General features: G+C 39.3%; 1 protein-coding gene, 1 long non-coding RNA gene and 1 other non-coding gene across 4 annotated transcripts in view; 2 read left to right on the top strand and 1 right to left on the bottom strand.

The window, feature by feature from the left end:
* Positions 1 to 23483, bottom strand: part of LOC135271795 (uncharacterized) — a 91119-nt gene that overhangs the window by 53917 nt on the left and 13719 nt on the right. The gene's annotated exons all lie outside the window — the stretch shown is intronic.
* LOC110568115 (uncharacterized) overlaps positions 1 to 23483 on the top strand; it is a 38616-nt gene that overhangs the window by 12480 nt on the left and 2653 nt on the right. The window lies entirely within an intron of this gene.
* Positions 2548 to 2651, top strand: LOC135271803 (U6 spliceosomal RNA). The gene has a single exon (XR_010339935.1). It is a non-coding gene; the product is annotated as a U6 spliceosomal RNA (small nuclear RNA).

Below are 23483 nucleotides of genomic sequence, written 5' to 3'. Positions count from 1 at the left end.
ATCATTGAATATTTACTGACCACCTACTATGAGCTAGACATGCTACCAAGAAGTTATATACTTGCATTATTTTATATCCTCATGGAATTCTATGAACATGGTATTACTACTATCTCCACTTCATTCATTCATCCAACAAATATTTCCTGAGCACCATCCATGTGCTGAGCACCATCCATGTGCTAAGCACCATGCATACAAATCTAAACAAACCAAAATGACCCCTGCCTGTATGGAGCTTGTGGTCCACTGCAGTAATCATCAGTAATACCTGCCAACATTCTCTACTATTAATAGCTAGCTCTAAGTGCTTTACACAAATTACCCTATTTAATCTTCATCCCCACCTCACAAGGTAGGTCAAAGTATTATCTCTGTTTTGCAGATAAAAGAAACTGGGGACCAGAGAACTAATTTGTTCAAGGTCCCATGGCTAGAAGTGGTGGAGACAGGACATGAGCCCGGAAGAGTCAGGCTCCAGAGAGACATGCATCAAATGATCACATGAACAAACACAAAACTATGACTTCTGGGCCTTGATATGCGTCCTGAAGGTAGAGAAATATTACCAATGAGACAAAGTTAGCACATGGGGGCTGATCTGGTATATGAAGGTCAGAGAAGGCTACCCTGAGGAAGACTGTCAAGCTAGCACCTGAAAGATGAGTAGAGGAGAACTAAATAATGAAAGGGAAGGCATTCCCAGCAGAGAGCAGTGTGTGCAAAGGCCCGGTGGTGGAAGCATGGCAAACTCCAGGAACCAAGAGGGGGCCTGAGCAGTCTACACTGAAGGCCACATATTTTGGTATTCCTTCTAAGGGCAAGGGAAGGTACTCAGAGACTCTAAGCAAGTTATCAAATAACTTATTTCCCAGAGGTACAAAGATGAGCCCCAACTCAACATACAGGCAAGGAAAGGGACTGACACAGAATCCTGGGATGACAGACCAAGCCTGGCTTTCAACACATGGATTCAGGTCAAAATTCTGAAACACAAGTTTTAAGCGGCAGAGGAAGCAAGGTCACCATGTAGCAATGAGAGCTTTAGCCAAAGACTCCACTCAAAGTCCCAGCCTTGTGCAGAGATAAGGTCTTTACAGAGCCTGATAAGGCAGCATACTCTCCTCAAGTGGTTTTCCATCCAAGGCTGGGCATGCTTTTTAAAAAATACCGTATCTTGGCGGGGTGTTGTGGTTCATGCCTGTAATCCCAGCACTTTGGGAGACCAAGGAAGGTGGATCACTTGAGGTCAGGATTTGGAGACCAGCCTGGCCAACATGGCAAATTCCTGTTTCTACTAAAAATGCAAAAATTAGAGTGGTGGCTCACAACTGTATTCCCAGCTACTCAGGAGGCTGAGGCAGGAGAATCACTGGAACCCAGGAGGCAGAGGTTGCAGTGAGCTGAGATCCTACCACTGCACTCCACTCTGAGGACCCTGTCTGTATCTGGGCTCTATCCTCACCAGGGATTCTGATTAAGCTGGTTTGGGGTGTGACTGGGGAACTGAAACTTTGTTTTCTTTTTAAACGTTCACATTCTTCTTGGAAAAGTGACTAGGCAGCATATATGCATGATAAGCCAAGAACATTGTGTTACACTGGACAACAAGGAAACTAAGTATAAACAGGATTGTTAGAAGGCCCAAGAGCCAAGCAGAAGTGGCACTGCAGGCTAAAAAGGGGACAATTTGAGCTTGGACAAGGAGAGTAATTTTTTTTTTTTCAGGACTGAGTCTTGCTCTGTCTCCCAGGCTGGAGTGCAGTGGTGTGATCTTGGCTCAATGCAACCTCCATCTCCTGGGTTCAAGTGATCCTCCTGCCTTGGCCTCCAAAGTAGCTGGGATTACAAGCATAAGCCAAGACACTGGGGTAATTTTTCTATTTTTAGTAGAGATGGGGTGTCACACTGTTGGTAAGCAGGCTAGTCTTGAACTCCTAATCTCAAGTGATCCACCCGCCTTGGCCTCCCAAAATGCTGGGATTACAGAAATGAGCCACCGCGCCTGGCCAAAAACCTCTATTTTTACTTAAGGTTTTAATGATTAATTTCACATTATAATGTGAAAAGTAATGAGTTTCTAGCAGCCTTATACCAAAAACTGGGGCTGATTATAAAGCACTACTTTGCTCAGTCCCATCACCTATTTTGAGTACATACACTAGTTTCATTTTCCACCCTGTATATGGGCGGTAAATCCTACTAGGAAAAAACCCATAATTAGCACCAGTACAAATTCAAGGTTTCCAACCTGAGCGTAAGCATTGCTTTGTAATTTTTTTTTACCCATCCCAGGTTACAGTCTCCTATGACCCCAAAATGAAATCTCAAATGTCCTCCATTCTGTATAAAACCCATGCTGGCCCCTCAGTGGAAAACATCAACCATGAATTATGGATCTTTTCTCCTTTACTTTGACACCACCAATTTCTGTTGCACTGACTGTACTTGTTACCATGTATGTCTAGCATTAGACTGGACATTCATTTCTTTGTCCCGAGGGCCAAACTCCAAAGTGTAATCAAGGAAAGAAACAACTCCAATTCTGTGCTCACTTTGGAAGCACATATACTAAAATTGGAATGATACAGAGATTAGCATGGCCCCTGTGCAAGGATGACACGCAAATTTGTGAAGCGTTCCATATTATATATATATATATATAAAAAAACTCCAATTCTTTCGAGTTCTGAATTTCTGTTCCTCTCAAAAATGGCAGCGTGTATTCAAGGTCTGCTTATTTTCCTGAACCAGTTTTCCACCTTTGGGGGTCTTACAAAATAGTCTAGGAAGTCAAAAATGTCTAGAGATTACTCCCAAATGGTAATTTTTGCAAATAAAACTCTTATACCTAACTTTATGCTAATAAAAATTTCATACTTTTTTTTTTTGAGACAGGGTCTTGCTCTGTCACCCAGGCTGGAGTACGATTACAGCTGACTGCAACCTCATTGTCCTGAGCTCAAGCAATCCTCTCACCTCAGCCTCCTGAGTATTGGGGCCACAGGCACAAGCCACCATGTGTGGCTAATTTTTTGTATAGGTCAGTTTCACCATGTTGCCCAGTCTGGTCTCAAACTTCTGGGCTCACAGAATCCACCTATCTCAGCCTCCCAAAGTGCTGGTATGACAGGTGTGAGCCACTGTGTCCAGCCCCAATACCACACTTAAATTGTGTGGTGAGGTGGCTGGATTGAACGAAGAAATGGGCACTCCATTTTCTTTTATTTCCCAGTCCTAATGGTTTTTTTTTTTTTTTTTTTTTTGAGACGGAGTTTCACTCTTGTTACCCAGGCTGGAGTGCAATGGCGCGATCTCGGCTCACCGCAATCTCCACCTCCTGGGTTCAGGCAATTCTCCTGCCTCAGCCTCCTGAGTAGCTGGGATTACAGGCACCCGCCACCATGCCCAGCTAATTTTTTGTATTTTTAGTAGAGATGGGGTTTCACCGTGTTGACCAGAATGGTCTCGATCTCTTGACCTGTGATCCACCCGCCTCGGCCTCCCAAAATGCTGGGATTACAGGCGTGAGCCACCGCACCCGGCCTCCTAATGGGTTTTAAACACACGAATATTCAATTTTAAATGCCCTAGAGCTGAATAAGAGATTTAAAAACTTGACAGTCTCACAGTATCTGGTATAAGTTGAAGAAAATAAAATGCAAGGTTTGAGTAAATTTTGCATCTTTAAAAATGGAATCAGAATAATCTGAGGAAAGATTTCAGAGATGAAAATATTTTCAGAGATGAAAAGCATGGTTTTCCACATTTAAAACAGCAAAAGAAGCAATAAGTAGCAGATGAAATATTACCGAACAAAAATTAGTAACATAAAAAAAAATCAGCTAATGAATTATCCCACAATTCAAATGAAAAGGACAAAATAGATTAACAAGATGATCACTTGAACCTGGGAGGCAGAGGTTGCTGTGAGTCGATTGTGCCACTGCACTCCAGCCTGGGTGACAGAGCAAGACTCCGTCTCCAAAAAAAAAAAAAAAAAAAAAAAATACAGATCAACCTTACCAATACTGTGTATGGTAAGAAAACAGCATTTTTTGACAAATGTATTTAGCATTGAGTATCTAGTATACTACAGCCATGATACAATACAGAATAAGAGAGACATGGAATGTGTCTTCAAAACATTCACATTCTAGAACAAATGAAGCTGAGGTAGTAACCAAAGAAATGACTGAAGAAAACTATGCTTATGAAGAAAGAGGGCAAGAAGAGAAGGAAAGGGAAAAAAATGAATATACACATTTTATGTTTTAGCCAAATTTAAGGCAAAGAGATTCTGATAGATTTTCAAAGATCTCAGAAACAAAGTAATATCCTTCAAGTATGGCAAGTATTGGTTATCTTGGGTAATCAAGTTTTTAAGAAATCTAGGTGGCAATGTTTTTAAATGAATGCCACACGTGGACAAGGACATGGTTAAATTGGCACTCCCATACATTTGAAGTGGGAACATAAATTGCTTTAATTTTCTAGATGTAAATTTGACAATTCCACTTCATGTACAGCTTAAGAACCTTACTGTTTCTGCCAGGCATGGTAACTCACGCCTGCAATCCCAGCACTTTGGGAGGCTGAGGAAGGCTGATCACTTGAGGTCAGGTGGATCACCTGAGGTCAGGAATTTGAGACCAGCCTCATGGTGAAACTTCGTCTCTAGTAAAAGTACAAAAATTAGCTGGGTGTGGTGGCACATACCTGAAATCATAGCTACTTGGGGAGGCTGAGGCAGAATTGTTGAAACCAGGAAGCAGAGGTTGGAGTGAGCAGGGATTGTGCCACCACATTCCAGCCTGGGAAACAAAGTGATATTGTCTCATAAACCAGTCAATCAACCAGTCAGTCCTTACTTAGGTTTCTTATACCCTTCACATCCCCTTCCATTCTTTGTGCTATTGTCATATCTTTTACTCCCATGTGTTATAAAACTTATAATGCATTATTATTTTTGCTTTAAACAACTTATGTTTTTAAAGCTACTATTTCTTTAATTCACAATGTTGTGTAACCATCACCACTAACTGCAGAACATTTCCCTCATGCAAAAAGGGAAATCTTGTACCTGTTAGCAGTCACCTTCAATACAAGTCTTTTAAGGAGATTAAAAAAGAAAAAAAAAATGTCTTATTTTTACTTCCAGTTACCATTTCTAGCACTTCTCAATCCTTTGTGGAGATCTAAATTTCCATTTTAAATAATTTGCCTCCTGCCTGAACAACTTCAACATTTTTTGTGGAGGTCTGCTGGCAACAAGTTCCAGTAGAACTTTTTTTTTTTTTTTTTTTTGAGACAGGGTCTTGCTCTGTCACCCAGGCTAAAGTGCAGTGTGGCTCAATTATAGCTCACTGCATCCTCTGCTTCCTGGGCTAAAGCAATCCTCCCACCTCAGTCTCCAATGGACCTGGGACCATAGGCATGTGCCACCATGGCTAGTTTTTGTATTTTTTGTAGAGATGGGGTTTTGCCATGTCACTCAGGCTGGTCTTGAACTCCTGGACTCAAGCAATCCTCCTGCCTCAGCCTCCCAAACTACTGGGATTGCAGGTGTTGGCCACTGCACCCAGCCCCAGTAGGCTTTTTAAAAAAGTACTTTAAAGATGTCTCTCCAGGCCAGGTGCAGTGGCTTACACCTGTAATCCCAGCAATTTGGGAGGCCAAGGCAGGCATATCATGAGGTCAGGAGTTTGAGAACAGCCTGGACAACATAGTGAAACTCCGTCTCTACTAAAAATACAAAAATATTAGCCAGGTGTGGTGGCATGCACCTGTAATCTCACCTACTCAGCAGGCTGAGGCAGGAGAATCACTTGAACCTAGGAGGCAAAGATTGCAGTGAGCTGAGATCATGCCACTGCACTCCACTCTGGGCAAAAGTGAGACTCCGTCTCAGGAAAAAGAAAAATAAATAAATAAAATTCAAGAGTTCTCTCCATTGTATGTTGATGTGCTAAATTTCTGATGAGAAGTTTGCTGTCATTCTCATCTCTGTTACTCTGTTATGTGATGTGTATTTTTTTCTCTGCCTGCTTTCAAGATTTTCTTTTTATTATTGGTTGTCAACAATGTGATGATGATGTGCCTTGGTGTGGTTACCTTTATAGTTATTCTCCTAGGGATTCTTAAATATATCAGCTTATAGTTTTTATCAAATTTGTAAATTTTCTGGCAATCATTTTTTACAATCTTTTTTCTGTTCTCCCCTTTCCCTCTTTTCTGGGGCTTTGATTACATATATGTCAGACTGCTTCTATCTCTAACAATTGTCCTTGTTATAGTCATTGATGCTTTATCAATTTTTCCATTTTTCTTTCTGTTCTCATTTTGGACAGATTCTATTGCTCTGTTTGCAGTCCACTGATGTGCACTGCTTTAACTACTGTTAATGTCATCACTGTAATTTAAAATTTATTTCCAACTCTAGATGTTCCGTTGGGGTCTTTTAAATATATAACTTCCAGTTCTCTTCCCAATATGTTAACCATCTCCTCTACTTTTTTGAACTGAGAGCATATTTATAATTGCTGTTTTCATGTCTTTGTTAATTCCATCATCTCTGTCATTTCTAAATCTGGTTCTGTTGATTTTTCTCCTGATTATGCCACATTTTCCTGTTTTTCTGCATGCCTGGTCATTTTATTGAATGCCTAACACTGTGAATTTTGTGTTTTGGATTTTCTATATTCCTTTAAATAGCACTGGACTTTGCTCTCACACACAGGTAAGATTCTTTAAATCGGCTGGATCCTCCAAGACTTGCTTTTTCATTGTTAGAGTAGGTCCAGAGTAGCCTTTAACTTAGGGCTAACTTAGCCTCATTACAAAAGGCCATGCCCTTTTGATGCCCTTGTATATACTCTGGCTAATGGCAACACAGACTATTCTCAGCTCTGTGTGAGTTCCAGGAATCATTTGGCCTCCTCCTTTTCAGTGGGGTTCTTTCTCTGGCCTCAGGTGGTCTCCTCTCATGCATGTGTAGGTTAGGACTCAACCTGACTTCAGGAGACTCCTCCACCTGCCTCTGGAGTTCTGTGTACAACTCCCACCTCTCTGGTACTCTTCCTCACAAATTATGATAATCTTCCCTCTCCACTGATCCCCATCTTGTCCTCTCAATTCAGTAAGACACCAGGCTTTATTTGGGTTCCCTATCTCTGCTCTGCACCCTGAAAACTACCTCCAGATAATAAACTGGAGCAACCAGAGAACTCAGCGGGTTTGTTTCCCACCTTTCAGTGACCACAGTCTTGCACTACCTGTCACCCAATGCTTATAAATTGCTATTTCATATATTGTCCAGTTTTCTACTTGCTTAAAATAGCAAGGTAAATCCAGTCTTTGTTATTCCATCACTGCTGGACAGAATATATATTCAACTATATATTCAAGTAATAGTTTCTCAATTTCATATCTTCTTGTTGCTGTTTTGAGACAGGGTCTCACTCTTTACCAAGCTGGAGTGCAGTGGCTCATAACTCTCTGCAGCCTCAAACTGCTGGGCTCCAGGCATCCTCCCACCTAGGCCTCTCAAAGTGCTGGGATTTCAAGAATACGCATGCCATTATGCCCTCAATTTAGCATCTAAAGTCTTAGTCTTCATCAAGCTCTACCTCTTTATAACACCAAACAATATTTTTCCTCCTTTTATCTTGGAATGTGCTCTGCTTTTCTTAGTTTGACACTAAACTCTTTTTTCTTTTATGTACTTTCTATTCATTTGGAAAAAGATATAATAACATCTATACACCAAACTTTTCTTTTTATCTTTTGAGACAGGGCCTCACTCTACTGCCCAGGCTGGAGTGCGGTGGTGTGATCTCAGCTCATGGCAGCCTCTACCTCCTGAGCTCAAGAGATCCTCCCACCACAGCCTCCTGAGTAGCTGGGACCACAGGAGGAGCTGCCACCACACCTGGTTAGTTTTGTATTTTTAAAAATAGAGATGGGGTCTCACCATATTGCCCAGGCTTGTCTTGAACTCCTGCGCTCAAGCAACCTGCCAGGCCGAGCCTCCCAGAGTGCTGGAATTACAGGCATGAGTCATCACAGCCGGCCTAAGTTTTTCTTTTTTGCAGTACATCATATGGTCAGAATCACACAGTATGTAGTCTTTACAGATTAGCTTCTTTTTCTTTTTTTTTTTAAATTTGAAATATTTTCATGCTATGTGAAGTAACTTTTCAGTAAAGGCCAATACTAACTTATATTAGGTAGCGTGAAAAGACTCAATATAAAATTTTTTTTTTTTTTGAAGAAAAAAAAAGGAACAAGAGGAAGAAAAAGGAAGAGAAAGAGAGAGAGAATGGGAGTATTGCTTTCTTGTCCAGGCTAGAATGCAGTTTAGTAATGGGTATTGAAAACCTCTTTTGTACCAATAATTATACTTAATGATGTAGACAGAAAGGAATAAGGGAAGAAAATAACAAACAAGCAGCCAACCAATATTTCATTTAAACCTATGAAATGCTATGCGATTACTGAGGAGTGATTTACTTCCAATTATGTAGTCTCTTTTGGAATAGGTGTGAGGTAGTAATGTATGTTTTATGTATTTGAAGTGGAGAGTTCTATAAATGTTTATTAAGCTTACTTGTTCCGGGTCTGAGTTCAAGTCCTGGATGTCTTTGTTAATTTTCTGTCTCATTGATCTATAGAATCGTTAGCTCTTCTTGTTACATTGATCCTTTTGCCATTATGTAATGTCCTTCTTTGCCTCTTTTGATCTTTGTTGCTTTAAAGTCTACTTTATCAAAGGCGAGAATTGCATCTCCTGCTTTTTGTTTATTTGTTTATTTTTACTCTGTTTGGTTGGTAAATCCTCCTTCTCTGTTTTGAGTCTTTGTGTATCCTTGCACGTGAGATGGGTCTGGATGCAGCATACCGATGGGTTTTGGCTTTTTATCCGATTAGAATATATATAAGTTTAATACTGGCATTTGATGCTAGCTGGCTGTTTTGCCCATTAGTTGGTGTAAATTTTTCATTGTGTTGATGCTCTTTGCTTTTTGATATATTTTTGGAAAGGCTGATATTGGTTGTTCCTTTATATGTATAGTGCTTCTTTCAGAAGCTCTTGTAAAGCAGGCCTGGTGGTGGTGAAGTCTCTAACTACTTGTTCACAAAAGATTTAATTTTTCCTTCACTTATAAAGCTTAGTTTGGCTGGATATGAAATTCTGGGTTGAAAGTTCTTTTCTTTAAGGATGTTAAATACTGGTCCCCACTCTCTTCTGGCTTGTAGGGTTTCTGCTGAGAGATCTGCTCTAAGTCTGATAGGTTTCCCTTTATGGGTAACCTGACCTTTCTCTCTGGCTGCCCTTAGTATTTTCTCCTTCATTTCAACCCTAATAAATCTGGCGATTATGTGCCTTGGGGTTGGTCTTCTTGAAGAATATCTTTGTGGTGTTCTCTGTATTACCTGGAGTTGAATATTACCCTGCCTTGCTAGGTTGGGAAAGTTTTCCTGAATGATATCCTGAAGAGTATTTTCCAACTTGGATTCATTCTCTTCATCACATCCAGGTACACCTATCAAACGTATATTAGGTCTTTTCACATAGTCCCATATTTCCTGGAGACTTTGCTCATTCCTTTTCATCCTTTTTTCTGCAATCTTGTCTTCTCGTTTCATTTCACTGAGCTGGTCCTCAACTTCTGATATCCTTTCTTCTGCTTGATCAATTTGACTGTTTAAACTTGTGCATACTTCACGAAGTTCTCGTGTTGTGTTTTTCAGCTCCATCAATTCACTTATATTCCTCTCTAAATTGTCCATTCTTTTTAACATTTCGTCAAATGTTTGTTCAAGGTTCTTAGTTTCTTTGCATTGGATTAGAACAAGTTCTTTTAATTCACAGAAGTTTCTTATCACCCACCTTTTGAAACCTGCTTCTGATAATGGAACACACTCGTTCTCCATTAAGCCTTGTTCCATTACTGATGAGGAATTGTGATCCCCTGCAGAGGGAGAGGCATTCTGATTTTGAGTATTCTCTGCCCTTTTAGGCTGGTTTCTTCCCTTCATTATATATTTATCCTTCTGTTATCTTTGTAATTACCAACTTTCTAACTAGGTCTCTGAGCGGGCGTCCAACTTGTTGATTCCCAGCGCCAAAATCTGAGCAATCCACTGCGTGGGCCAAAACAGCGGTGTTAAGATTGATGGTGCTTTTCTGCCCGGGAATCTCCAGACTCTGCACCAAGAACTGCCGCACTAAGGCGCCAGCAAAACCGCCACGCTGGCCACAAGAGTCGCCCTGGTGACCCATGGGGCTCCTCCGCTCGGAATCTCTTGGTCTGTGAGCAACAAATGTTCATCTGAATGTGTGGCGTCCTCTCGTTCTCTGCGCTTTCACTGGGAGTTACGAGCCAGAGCTGCTAGTGATCATCCATCTTGGATCTCACTCTCGACACTAAACTCTTAATAATCCCACCTCTTTGATTATGATTTTTGATTCCTGAATCCTGAAAGTTTTAGAAAAGTTTTGGCAAGTTTCCAAAATCCCATTCTTGCCACATTTTCTTCTACATCTGTGTAGGATCTCACCCTGTAAAATTTCAACAAGTCCCACAAATTCATTCATGACCTCTTTTTGGGCTCTCTCTTAACAGAAGTACTATGCAACTGGCCTGGGACTTCATTCACAGAGCGGGAAACAAAGTGAATACAAAATATAATTTCTACATTTTAAAGTGTGTGTGTGTGTATATGTGTGTGTGTGTGTGTTTGTATATTTTTTTAGAAGAATCTTCTGTCATCCAGGCAGTTCAATGGCTCAGTCTTGGCTCACTGCAAATTCTGCCTCTAGGGTTGAAGCAATTCTCATGCTTCAGCCTCCCGAGTAGCTGGAACTACAGGAACATGTCACCATGCCCGGCTCTAATTTTTGTATTTTTAGTAGAAATGGGGTGTCACCATTGGCCAGGCCAGTCTCAAACTCCTGGCCTTAACTGATCCTCCGGACTCAGCCTCTCAAAGTGCTAGGATTACAGGCATGAGCCACCACGCTGGCTATATACTTTCATACACATACATAGAGGATAAAAACAGAAGCTAATTCACTTAAAGTATTAAGAATCATGACCTATTTTATGGGTAACATTTTATTTTTCTGTATTTTCAATACACACACACCTATTTTTAAAGTCCCCATTTCTAGCTCGTAAGTCCAGCTGTTTTTGCAGGCCTGAATCTCACACCACTATTTTCAAAAGCAAGTCACATATCTTCCACCTACAGCCTGTCTTTCTCTCTCTGTGCCAGTTAATGATACCCAGTCCTCCCTTAAACTTCAGAGTGATTTCAACTTGTTCTTCTTTCCCAACATCTAGTCAAAAATCCTACTGGAAACAATGAATTTCAATCCATGAGAAACAATATAATTGTAGAGGCCTCCAGAATAATGATCTCAAAGGAGCACTAAAAAGCTAGCAGAATGAAAAACCCCCCTTTTTCCACATCAGAGATGTGAGGAAAATCTGCAATGAGGAAGCCATGCCTTTGGCATAGAAAGCAGCAGCTTGTTCCTGGGGAAAAGAGGTAGATTTGGAAGAGCAGGCCAAAGTTGGACAGTAAGCTGAGGTGGGAAACTGTTGAGCAGAGTCAAGAAGCTGGCGACTTAAGCCTGCATTTTGGGGGTACCCACAGATGACAAAAGGAGAAACACATTATAAACCCACCTTCAGATGGTGCTTTGGCATAAAGTTGTTTTGCTGCCCAAACTGGCATTTAATATTGGTTCAAATGAAAAAGACACACCAGCCATGAACTTTTTACCATGTAATTAACCAGCTCTGAATAATGCCATGTCTTTTTACTTTAATGCTCTTTTGAAAATGTGTAATAAATGAACAATGAATAGAGTTCAAAACTCACAAAATAGTATGGACCTTGAGAACATTGTGCTAAGTGAAATAAACTAGTTGCAAACAGACAAATACTATATGATTCCACTGGCATGAGCTATCTAGAGCAGTCCAATTTATAGACTCAAAAAGTAGAATGGTGACTGCCGAGGGTAAGGGGGAAGTATTAAGTACTTTTTTAATGGCTATAAAACAGTTTTGGAGACTGGTTGTACGATATGAATGTACTTAACACTACTGAGCTGTACCCGTAAAAATGTTTAAGGTAGTAAGTTTTGGTATATGCATTTTATCACAACTCAAAATTAAAAAAAGAGACAGCCAGTGTTAGGATATAGTCTCATCTTTCCAAATATATTCTAGCTAAATATGCTTGTGAATATATGCCTTTTGAGATAAAACACACCCATACACAAATAGTAGCATATACTACATGTACTGTTCATGCACTTTGGTCTTTTCACTTACTGTATCTTAGAGACTTTACTATATTACTTTATATTGAGCTGCCATACTCCTTTTAAGAGCTACTAATTCACTATATGACGATATCAATTATTTTACCAGCTACCTACTTATGAGTAATTAGGTTTCGTACGAACTTTTGTGCTTACAAACAGAGCAATGAATACGTTCATGCTACTTTTAACCCCCACATATGCAAGAGTGTGTGTAAATATGTTATATGCCAAGGATAAAACTGCTAAAACAAAAGTTATGTGCATTCTTTATGTGTGACTGCATGTATGCATGCTATTTTTACTTACATAACAATGTGTATTGAAGTATAGCATACATTCAGAACAGTACATAATTCTTAAGTTCATAGCTCAATAAATTTTCCCAATACAATCCCACCTAACACAGACAAAAAAAAAAAAAAGATTATAAGCCTCCAAAAGCCCTTCATGTCTCCATACAGTGAACTTCCCAAGAGTAATACTATCCTGACTTCTAACAATTTTGTCTCTTTTTGAACGTATATTTCTGTGTTTCGCTCTTGCACCTAGCATATTTGTGAATCATGTTGTGTGAATTGTAATTCATTCTTATTGCTCTATAGTATCCCATTATGTATATACATCACAACTTATCTAAACTTATCTATACTACACAAGCTATGTGCGTTCTAAAATTTTAATAATTATTCAATTACTCTACATAGAGTTTAGAATCTTACAATTAATATATGGAAATCTATTTTCCTACGCCTTAGTCAACAGCTAATCAAACTTCTTAATCTTGGCTAATTGGATATTTTTAAAATGACTTCAGTATAGTTTCAATTTGCTTTTCTCTTATAACAACTGAAACTGAGGAACATTTCATATATTAATATATAAAAGCCACGTGTCTTTCCCTTGAACTGTCTCTAATATGCCCATTTGTCTATTGAGCTGTTGGCTTTTTCTATGAGCAAGTGATCCTGCTTTTTAAAGGAAATTAGCCCTTTGAACATGCGGCATGGCAACTACTTTTTCCCAACTTATCACTGGAGTCTCAATTTTGTTCATACTAGAGTTTTTGCCATGTCTACATGTCTGTTTTATTTTTTTCATTTTCTTTCTTTCTTTCTTTTTTTTTTTTTTGAGATGAGAAGTCTCGCTCTGTCACCCTGGCCGGAGTACAGTGCAGTGGTGCGATCTTCATGGCTCATGCCTGTAATCCTAGCATTTTGGGAGGCCAAGGTGGGTGGATCACTTGAGGTCACGAGTTGAAAACCAGCCTGGCTGACATGGTGAAATCCCCGTCTCTACTAACAAAACACAAAAATTAGCCAGACGTGGTGGCAGATGCCTGTAAAACCAGCTACTTGGGAGGTGAAGGCAGGAGAATCACTTGAACCTGGGAGATTGAGGTTGCAATGAGCCAAGATCACACCACTGTACTCTAGCCTGGGCAAGAAGGAGACCCCATATATTTAAAAAAAAAAAAAAGAAAAGAAAAGAAAGAAAAAGTGAGATAGCAAGCGAGTTCTCTTTTTTCCCAAATGGCTACTACTCAGTTCATCCAATACTATTTACTGAAGAATTCACTGTTTTGATCATATACCACTGTTGACCACACAAAACATTCCTATAAATGAGGCTACTTCAGTGCTCTCAATTCTGTACCAGTGATCTGATGCTCAACTTGGTTTGGCTTCACCATACACTTTAATATTTGACAGCACCAATACCCACTTTATGAACAGAGATTCATAATTTTTGTGAAAAATTTCTTTTTTTATTCTTTCATATAAATTTAAGAATCAAGTTTTGGAAAGCCTATTGAAATATTAATTGGGATTACTTTAAATTCACAAATTATATGCGTGTATATGTGTGTATATATATCCACACACACACACACACACACACACACACATATATATATATTTTTCCCCCAGAGATGACATCTTATTATATTGCCCAGTCTGGTCTCCAACTCCTGGCCTCAAGTAATCCTCCTACCTCAGCGTCCCAAAGTGCTGGGTTCTAGGAGTGAGTCACTTTGCCTGGCCTATTTCACTAAATTTAAGACATTTTCAATGTAAGATGCACAGTTATTTTATACCAATTGAAAGAGCTTCTTTAGATTTAAATGCTTCTGTTTTCATATCACTCTTGACTTGTGCTTATAATCAAAGGAAAGTTTATATAAAATAAATTGGTTAAGATGCTCCTAACCTAACTTCTTAATTACCACATGGCCAGAAGTACCTGGAAGATGTCTTCAGTTTTAAGGTATACTTTAACTTTAGAAATCATTATATATATATATATATATATATATATATATATATATATATATATATTATATAATGTGTCATTTTAACAGTATAAAATATGGCAACTTAGAGGGGATACTGACATCAATGTGAGAGCTATCTTATTCAAGAACAAAATATGTTTTAGCATTTATTCAATTCTTTTGTGAGCTTCAGTAAAGTTCTATAATATTTTTCAGAAGTATCTTTCATTTTCTTGTTAATTCCTATTAATTATTAAGTTTATCTTTTTCTTTGTAGAGATAGGGTCTCACTATGTGCCCAAGTTGGTCTCAAACTCCTGGGCTCAAGGGAGCCTCCTGCCTTGGCCTCCCTTCCAAAGTGCTGGGATTACAGGCATGAGCTACTGTACCTGGCCAGTTTATTTCTAAGTAGAATTTGTTCCTTAAAAAATTCTGTTTGGAAAATGTGCAAAACCTTTATACAGAAAATTATATAACAATATTGAGGAAAAAAATTAAAGACCAAAACACATGGAGAAATAATGTTTGTGAATCAGAAGATTGAATTGTATAAAGGTTTCAAATTCCCATCACAGCAGGTGTAACTAAAAACAAAACAAAAAAATTTCAATTATTCCAAACCTATTCAACACAACTCCAATCAAAATCCTAACAGGTATTCTTGTGGAACATCACAGCTGATTCTAAAATGTATGTGGAAAAATGCACAAGGCCCAGGGCCACACATAACCAAGATTTATTATCCACTGAATATCAAGACATAAAACTCGGTGAGTGATTCTCAAACTTTTTGGTTTGACATTCCTGCAAACTATTGAGATTCTAAAATGCTTTAGTTAACATGGGTTGTAGCTATTATATTTATCACATTAGAAATTAAAACAGAAAATTAATTGATTTATTGAGAAGGAGTCTCCCTTTGTCACCCAGGCTGAAGTGCAGTGGCATGATCTTGGCTCACTGCAACCTCTGCTTCCCGGGTTCAAGCAATTCTCCTGCCTCAGGCTCCCGATAGCTGGGATTACAGGCCTGTGCCACCACATCCCACTAATTTTGTATTTTTAGTAGAGATAGGGTTTCAACATGTTGCCCAGCTGGTCTCAAATTCCTGACTTCAGGTGATCTGCCCACCTCAACTTCCCAAAGTGTTGGGATTACAGGAATGAGCCACCACACCCAACCAAAACAGGAAAGTTTTTAATATCAATTCATTCATTTATAAATAACAAGAAATCTATTATATGCTAACATAAGTAACACTTTAATAAAAAATAACTTTTTCAAAACATAAAAAAATGAGTGAGAAGAGTGGCACTGTTTGACATTTCTGCAAATCTTTATTCGGGAGACAGCTTGGTTCTCTTATCTGTGTCTGCATTCAATCTGTTGCAACACTGAATTTCATGTGGCCTCTGGAAAACCCTATCGTACACTTGTGATAGAATGAGTCTGAGGCAAAAATATCACCAAGTGTTACTATGAAAATAGTTTTGACCTGGGTAACACCCACTCTGAAAAGGTCTCAGGAAACCAGGAATAGAAGAGGCAGACAAATCCTTGTATACACAATCACCTGATTTGTTACCAAGAAACCTCTACAGAGCAGGAGGGGATGGCCTTTTCAATAAATGGAACTAAAGGACATCATCATCATCATCATCATCATCATCATCATGTCACCTAGCAAAACAAACTGACCCTATCTCACACCACACACAAAAAATTCCAGAGATTGTTGATTTAAATGTGAAAAACAAACAATAACAGAAAATAATGCAGCTTATCTTCACACAGGGATACAAAAGCCCTGATTACAAAGGAAAAGTCAGAAATGCTCAACTACATTAAAACTAAGCATTTCTTTAATCAGAGAAATGCAAATCAAAACTACAATGAGATATCATCTCACTCCAGCTTAAATATCTTTTATCAAAAAGACAGGCAATGACAGATAATGGCAAGGATATGGAAATAGGGGAACCCTTGTACACTGCTGTTGGGAATATAAATTGGTACAATCACTATGTGGAGGTTCCTCAAAAAAAACTAAAAGTTGAACTGTCGTGTGATCCAGCAATCCCACTGCTGGGTATACACTGAAAAGAAAGGAAATCAGTACACTGAAGAGATTTCTGCACTCCCATGCTTACTGCAGCACTAAAATACAGAATCAACATAAGTTTCCATCAAGAGATGAATGAATAAAGAAAACGTAGTACTATTCAGCCATCAAAATGAATGCAATCCTGCCATTTGCGACAATATGGTAAGTGAAATATGCCAGGCACAGAAAGATGAACATTGCATGTTCTCACTCATATGTGGTGCTAAAGAAAAAAATTGAACCCATGTAGACAGAGTAGAGAACAGGAAGGGAAGTGGGAAATAAGTAGGGATGGGTGAATGGGTACAAAAATACAGTTAAAAAGAATGAGTAAGTCTAGTGTTCAGCAGCACAACAGGGCAACACAGTTAACAGTAATTTATATTTCAAAATAACTAATAGACTAGAATTGGAATATTCCTAACATGAAGAAACGATAAATGCTTCAGGTGATGGGGTACTCTACCCTAATTTGATAATTATTCCTTGTATGTTTGCATCAAAATACCAGATCTACCCCATAAATATGGTTATGTATCTGTAATTATTAAAAACAAAAATTAATAATTTTTCTGTTAGTGAAGAGATACCTTTAAGAGAATAAAAAGGCTAGCCACTAGCTAGTAATTGACAGCTGCAACACAGATATGGGGCAGGGAGAGGAAGGGATCAATATATTATCCCTTATACAAACCAATAGAACAAAGAACACCTACCAAAAATTAGGCAAAAGACTTCAATGAGCTCTTCAAATAGAAGATATACAAATGGCCAAAACAACAACAACAACAAAAAAACATAAAATGCTGCTCAACCTCATTAGTAATCAGAGAAATGCAAATTAAAACCAATGTGGAGTGTTAATTAGTACAACCACTTTGGGAAACTGTTATGTCTTTTCTAATAACATTAAACACTCACCTACCCCATGACCCAGAAATCCACTGCTAGACATACACCCTAGAGAATAAGTATAAGGATGTTGATAGCAGCTTAATTCACAATATCCAAAACCTAGAAACAATAAGAAAACGAATAAACAAAATGTAATATAATCTTACAACAGAACTCAGAAAGAGAAAAAGAGTAACCAACAACTTGGACAAATTGCAAAAAACCATTATGCTGGGCAAAAGAAGCCAGATACAGTAAAGTCCATACAATCTGACCTTATTTATGTGAAGTTCAAAAACAAGCAAAACGCATGTATAGTGGCCAAAGTCAAAACAGTGTGGATAGAATAGCAGCTTCTTTCTGGAAAAGAGCATGAGAGAACTTTCTGGGGTGATGGAAATATTCTATATCTTCATCTGGGTAGTGGTTACATAGATACATTTTTATGTAAAATGTTCTTTTAGGCTGCACATTTTTGCATTTTATTGTGTATGACATACACCTCAGTTACACACAAAAACCCATTATGTACCTACCAGAATCGTTAATAAAATTTAACAGATTGACAATTCTAAGCCTTGATAAAGAGGTGAATAAGCAGGAATTTTCACACATTGTTGGTAGGAATCTAAACTACTGTAACCACTTTGAAAAACAGTCTGGCATTACTAAGTAAAACTGAAGATATAAAAAAATGTTCATAGCAGCAGTATTCATAATTGCTGTACGCTGGAGACAAATATCCATCAGAATGAGAGTGAAGGCTGGGCATGGTGGCTCACATCTAATCCCTGCACCTTGGGAGGCCAAGGCAGGTGGATCACCTGAGGTCAGGAGTTTGCGATCAGCGTGGCCAACACAGTGAAACTCCATCTCTATTAAAAATACAATAATTAGTGGGGCCTGGTAGTGCTCACCTGTAGTCCCAGCTACTCAGGAGGCTGAGGCAGGTGAATCGCTTGAACCTGGGAGACAGAGATTGCAGTGAGCCGAGACTGAGCCACTGCACTCCAGCCTGGGTGAAAAGAGTGAAACTCAGTCTCCAAAAAAAAAGACAGAGGGAGTGAATACAACAATTTGTTAGATTCATAGTAGAGTATTATTCAGCAATGTCTAATGAACAAACTACAGCTCCATCAAACACAGGTGAATCTCACAAAATGACACTGAGTGAAAGCAGCCAAGTAAAGAAAACAAACTAAATGGTTCCATTTATACAAAGTCCAAAGAGCAGGGAAAACTAAACTACCAAGTTTGGGTGCGAACTTAGAAAATTAAGAAAATGATTTTCATGGAAGTCAGGAGAGAGTTAACGTTTTTGAGAAGGAGAAGGCATATAGCTGATTAGGGCTGTTAGGAGCATTGGCATTGGCCTATTTAATGACTATTTATTGCTTAAAGGGTTATGCTTTGTTCATTACAACAACAAAAAATGCACCACTCAATGATTTCTCTGTGTGTATATTTTTTGGGTGGGGGGTGGGGTTTGGAGTCTCACTGTGTCACCCAGGCTGGAGTGCAGTGGCAGGATCACGGCTGACTACAACCTCTGCCTCCGAGATTCCAGTGATTCTCCTGCCTCAGCCTCCTGAGTAGTTGGGACTACAGGTGTGCACTACCTAGCCTGGCTAATTTTTGTATTTTTAGTAGAGATGGGGTTTCACCATGTTGGTCAGGCTGATCTCGAACTCCTGAACTCGTGATCTGCCCACCTTGGCCTCCCAAAGTGCTGGGATTACAGGCATGAGCCACTGTGCCCAGCCAGTGATACCTTTCATTAAGATAGCAAACAGCATTATTTGAGGAAGAGTATGAAATAAATCTTGGACATGCTGAATTTAGAATACTTTTAAGACATCCAAGTAGAGATGTGCTGTAGGCAATTAAGTATTAGCAGATGGAGTTCTCAACAGCAGAGGTTGCGGTAGAGATGAAAATGTTGGATTCGCCCATGACTGAGGCCATGGACATGGCTGTGACTGTTTAGGGAAAGAATGACAGAAGGGCCTAGGGCTGATTGGTGGAACATCAACATTTAATGGCGAAATACAGAATAAACCAGAAAAAAAAAATTGAGAAGTGGTAGGAGAAAAATGAAGAACATGTCATGAACTATTAAGCAAGAGGAAAGAGCATCTCAAGAGTGAGAAGTCACTCGCTGGAGGCTGCTGCACAGCTAGGTGGTGACATGGATTGTGTGTAATTCTCAGCAAGACAGTTTTTACTCTACCTCTTTCTGGCTGACTTGACACAAGCAACAACCCAACAGAAAACCAATGCTTCTGAGAATGGCTGCAAGTTTTTTTGTGCTGTGCTTTGAGGTGAGAAATCAAGCCTGAGCTCTTCTTTCTCCTGATTCTCAGGAAGGAGGAAGGCAGATGTGAGAACACTGACTGGGTCTGCATGTCACTGGGCAGCATCACTGTTAAAAGGTCAGCACACAGATGTGAGCTCACATTTCTCCTTCATGTGACTGAAGTGGCTGAGAAGGTTGTCACTCCCTCGTGTACCCCACACTGTCAGGGATAGCCAGGGCCAAACCTACTGCTTGGGCAGAAGAGGCCAGGGCAGGTGTCCAAGGCCAGATCAGCAGTCGGCCAGGGCAAATGGGCTCTCTCGTTACATGACCCAGGGCAACTGACAGAAAGGAGTGAAATGTGGGGAAGATCTATGTGTGTTTGAGAACTTGGGAGATTAAAAGTGTTCATCTCATGGCCTGCTTTAGTTTGAAACAATTTAAGCTTAACTAGGTTCCAAAAAACCAGCATTTCCACATGAACCAGCTGGGCTCATTCCAGTCTTCTACCCTGGAGTTTGCGGCCCAAATCCTAGTTAAGAATAAAATGCACAGTCCTTTTTTCTTCCATTTGTCAGTGCAAATATTTAATACCAATCTTTCTCTCAGGAATCCTATAGACTTGAAAACAGTGGCTATAGATTGGAGATGACTCTGATATTCCAGGGATCCCTGACCACAATATTATGAAATTACCATAATTTCTCAATTTCTAGCACCACACACATAAACTGCATCAGACACACACACACACACACACACGGGGGGGGGAGAGAGAGAGAGAGAGAGAGAGGAAGGCTTCTCTACCTCTCAGAAAATTGCACAGATTCAATAAGAATAAATATTAATTAATGTGTTCCTTAATGACTGCTGAATAATAATGTTAAGTAAAACAGAAACAAGTTTTATTTTTAAACCCACTATTGCCCCCCACCACATTTTTAAATCAGAGTCTAAACTGACAGAACAGCAAATTAATATGGTCATTTGGGAGGGAAATCTGGTGATACATATTAGAAACCAATCCTGTTATTTGTTGCTGTTTAAAAAAAATGACAAAAAATAATGATAAAATGCTGTTTCATAAATCATAGTACATTCTTACAATGAATACTATGTAAACACTTTAAAAATGAGATACTTGTGTTAGAACTAGCTTTGAAGGAGATACAAAGTACTTACAAATTATTTTACTGAATGATAGCTAGTATTTGTGGAACACCTATGTACTAGGGCTGTGCTGGCTGATTGTACACCTGCTGGTTAGTTTCATAATAACCTTACAAGGCAGGTGGCATACTAACCTCATTTAACAAATAAAATGGGAACAGAGGCTTGTTTATTATCTAGTATCATTGAGGGAGGACATAGCAGAATCAGAATTTAAAACCATGGAACCTTGATTTCAGAACCTATACTTCCGCTCACTGTGCCAGTGTGTCATAAAGTATACATACTTTTGAAGAAATAATTTAATATGCATCAATGTTATATATTTCTTAATAGACAGCAATGTACATGAAACATCAACATTATGTATTCATCTAATATACATCAATGTATGAGTTCACAGCTTTTATCACTAAGGATTTTTGGGGATTTTTAGTGAATTTTAAGAAAACTGTTACGAATTAACAGTACAGAAGATACAAATATATGGCAAAAGTGACAAGGAGGCACTTCAGTGACTCAAAGTTTGGAGAACAAAACTCTCAGCTTCTCATAAGGCACTTTCTTCTTTATAAGCTACAATATTGTATGAAATTTTCACAATTACATATTACCTCAAAGAGTTTTTTCAAAAAATTAAAACAACTCCTCCTGAAAGATTTTTCAAATAAAGCAAGAGTAAAAGCACTACCTTAATGTGTACTCTCAGAAACTGGAAACATCCTTCATATCTAACATAAGAGTTAAATAGAGTTATCAACTTGATTAGTCCTTAATCATTACATTAATGACAGTAAGAAAGAGAGATACTATACTGCCAATTGTTACAAGAGCCTGAGTATACATATACCATGTATCATGATAAAGTCTCTTTAGACCCAAAATTAAAGGTGAAAAGAGAAATAAAAACAGGGAGAGACATGAGGCTTTTCCTTCAACTAATTTACTCTAATACTATCTTTGTAATTCATGTGTTTAGAACAAAACAATGCTACAATGAGCATTTAGGTTAAAACAGTTATTGGAGAGGCAACTCCAGAATAGACACATATAGTATGCTCCTTGATGGAAAGACCTGCTAGTGAGAACTGACTCCTTCTCAAATTCATTTATAAATTTAGCAAAATTCTAATCTAAATCTCAATGTAATTTGTCTTAAAACTCATCAAAATAATTCTAAAATTCACCGGAAACAGTAAATTCATCAGAATAGCTAAGAAAAATATGAAAATAAGCATGTTTGTCCTATCAGATATCATACTTCTATAAGAAGCCACAGGGAGGAGGATTCCAAGATGGTCAAGCTCCCAGGGAGAGAGACAGATGCAGAAATTGAGTGGTATCCACAATTCCAAATGAGGTACCAGGTCCATTTTGTGGGTCTGGTTGGACAGTGGGTATAAACCGCATAAGGCAAGTTGAGGCAAAGCGGGCACGACCCCACCCAGGAGGTGCATGCAACCCACAGGAGGATGGGGGGATCTCCCCCTCTGGGACTTTGGTTCGGATACAGTGCTCCACCCAAGCCCTCTACAACCCACAGAACAGGAGATCTTCGCCACGCTAAAAAGCCTCACCAAGCTGCCTGAACAGGGCAGAACAGCAACTTCAGCCATCGCGGGAGCTATCAGCATAGATCTAGGCAGAAGCACTGGCTGAGGCAAAAGCCAGAAAGCCGACTGGATGAATCATAGAGCCCATCCTGCCGTATGGGCTGTTTCCCTGTTCTTAGTTCCTCAGAGGGTAGGGGAACTAAAAACAGGGAAACAGCCCATACGGCAGGATGGGTCCCCCCCACTCTCCTCGACAAAGCCGAGCAGACTGGAAAAAAAACCTCTCATGGCAGTTTCGCACCTAGGGAGCGACCTGGAACGATCCAGCTCGGTGGCGGGGAGGGGCAGCCACCATTGCAGAAGCCAGCCTAACTTTGCTGAGTAAATAAAAGACAGCAGCTTCACGGAACCCGTGGCAGCCCAGCAGTCCCGCTGCAGGCAAAGAACTCCTGACCTTAGGTGACCCAATTGCCTCAAGTACACAGAGAGGTTCCAAGTACACTCACCCAAATTCCTCCAACGTTGTTACTTATGTGACTCTAGTACAATGTCACCATCAGGAAACTGACCTTGGTACAATCCCAAGTTTATTCAGGTTTAACCAGTTTTGTATGCAAAAGGGGACTTGAGAATGCTAGGATTTGTATGTAGTGTGTGTGTGTGTGGTTGTATGAAATTTTATCACATTTGTAGCTTTGTATAATCACATCTGAGATAGAGAACTGTTCCATCCCTACACAGTTCCCTCATGCTACCACTTTTAACCACCCCACCCCTCACCTCCCATTCCTAACTCATAGCAACCACTAAATCTGTTTTCCATCTCTGCAGTTTTATTTCAATAATATTAC

Source organism: Aotus nancymaae, unplaced genomic scaffold, assembly GCF_030222135.1.
Source record: "Aotus nancymaae isolate 86718 unplaced genomic scaffold, 86718_ANA_hifiasm-v0.15.2.pri h1tg000090l, whole genome shotgun sequence".
Lineage (NCBI taxonomy): Eukaryota > Metazoa > Chordata > Mammalia > Primates > Aotidae > Aotus > Aotus nancymaae.
The sequence above is the reverse complement of the archived record's forward strand: the minus strand, read 5'-3'. Positions and strand labels throughout refer to the sequence as shown.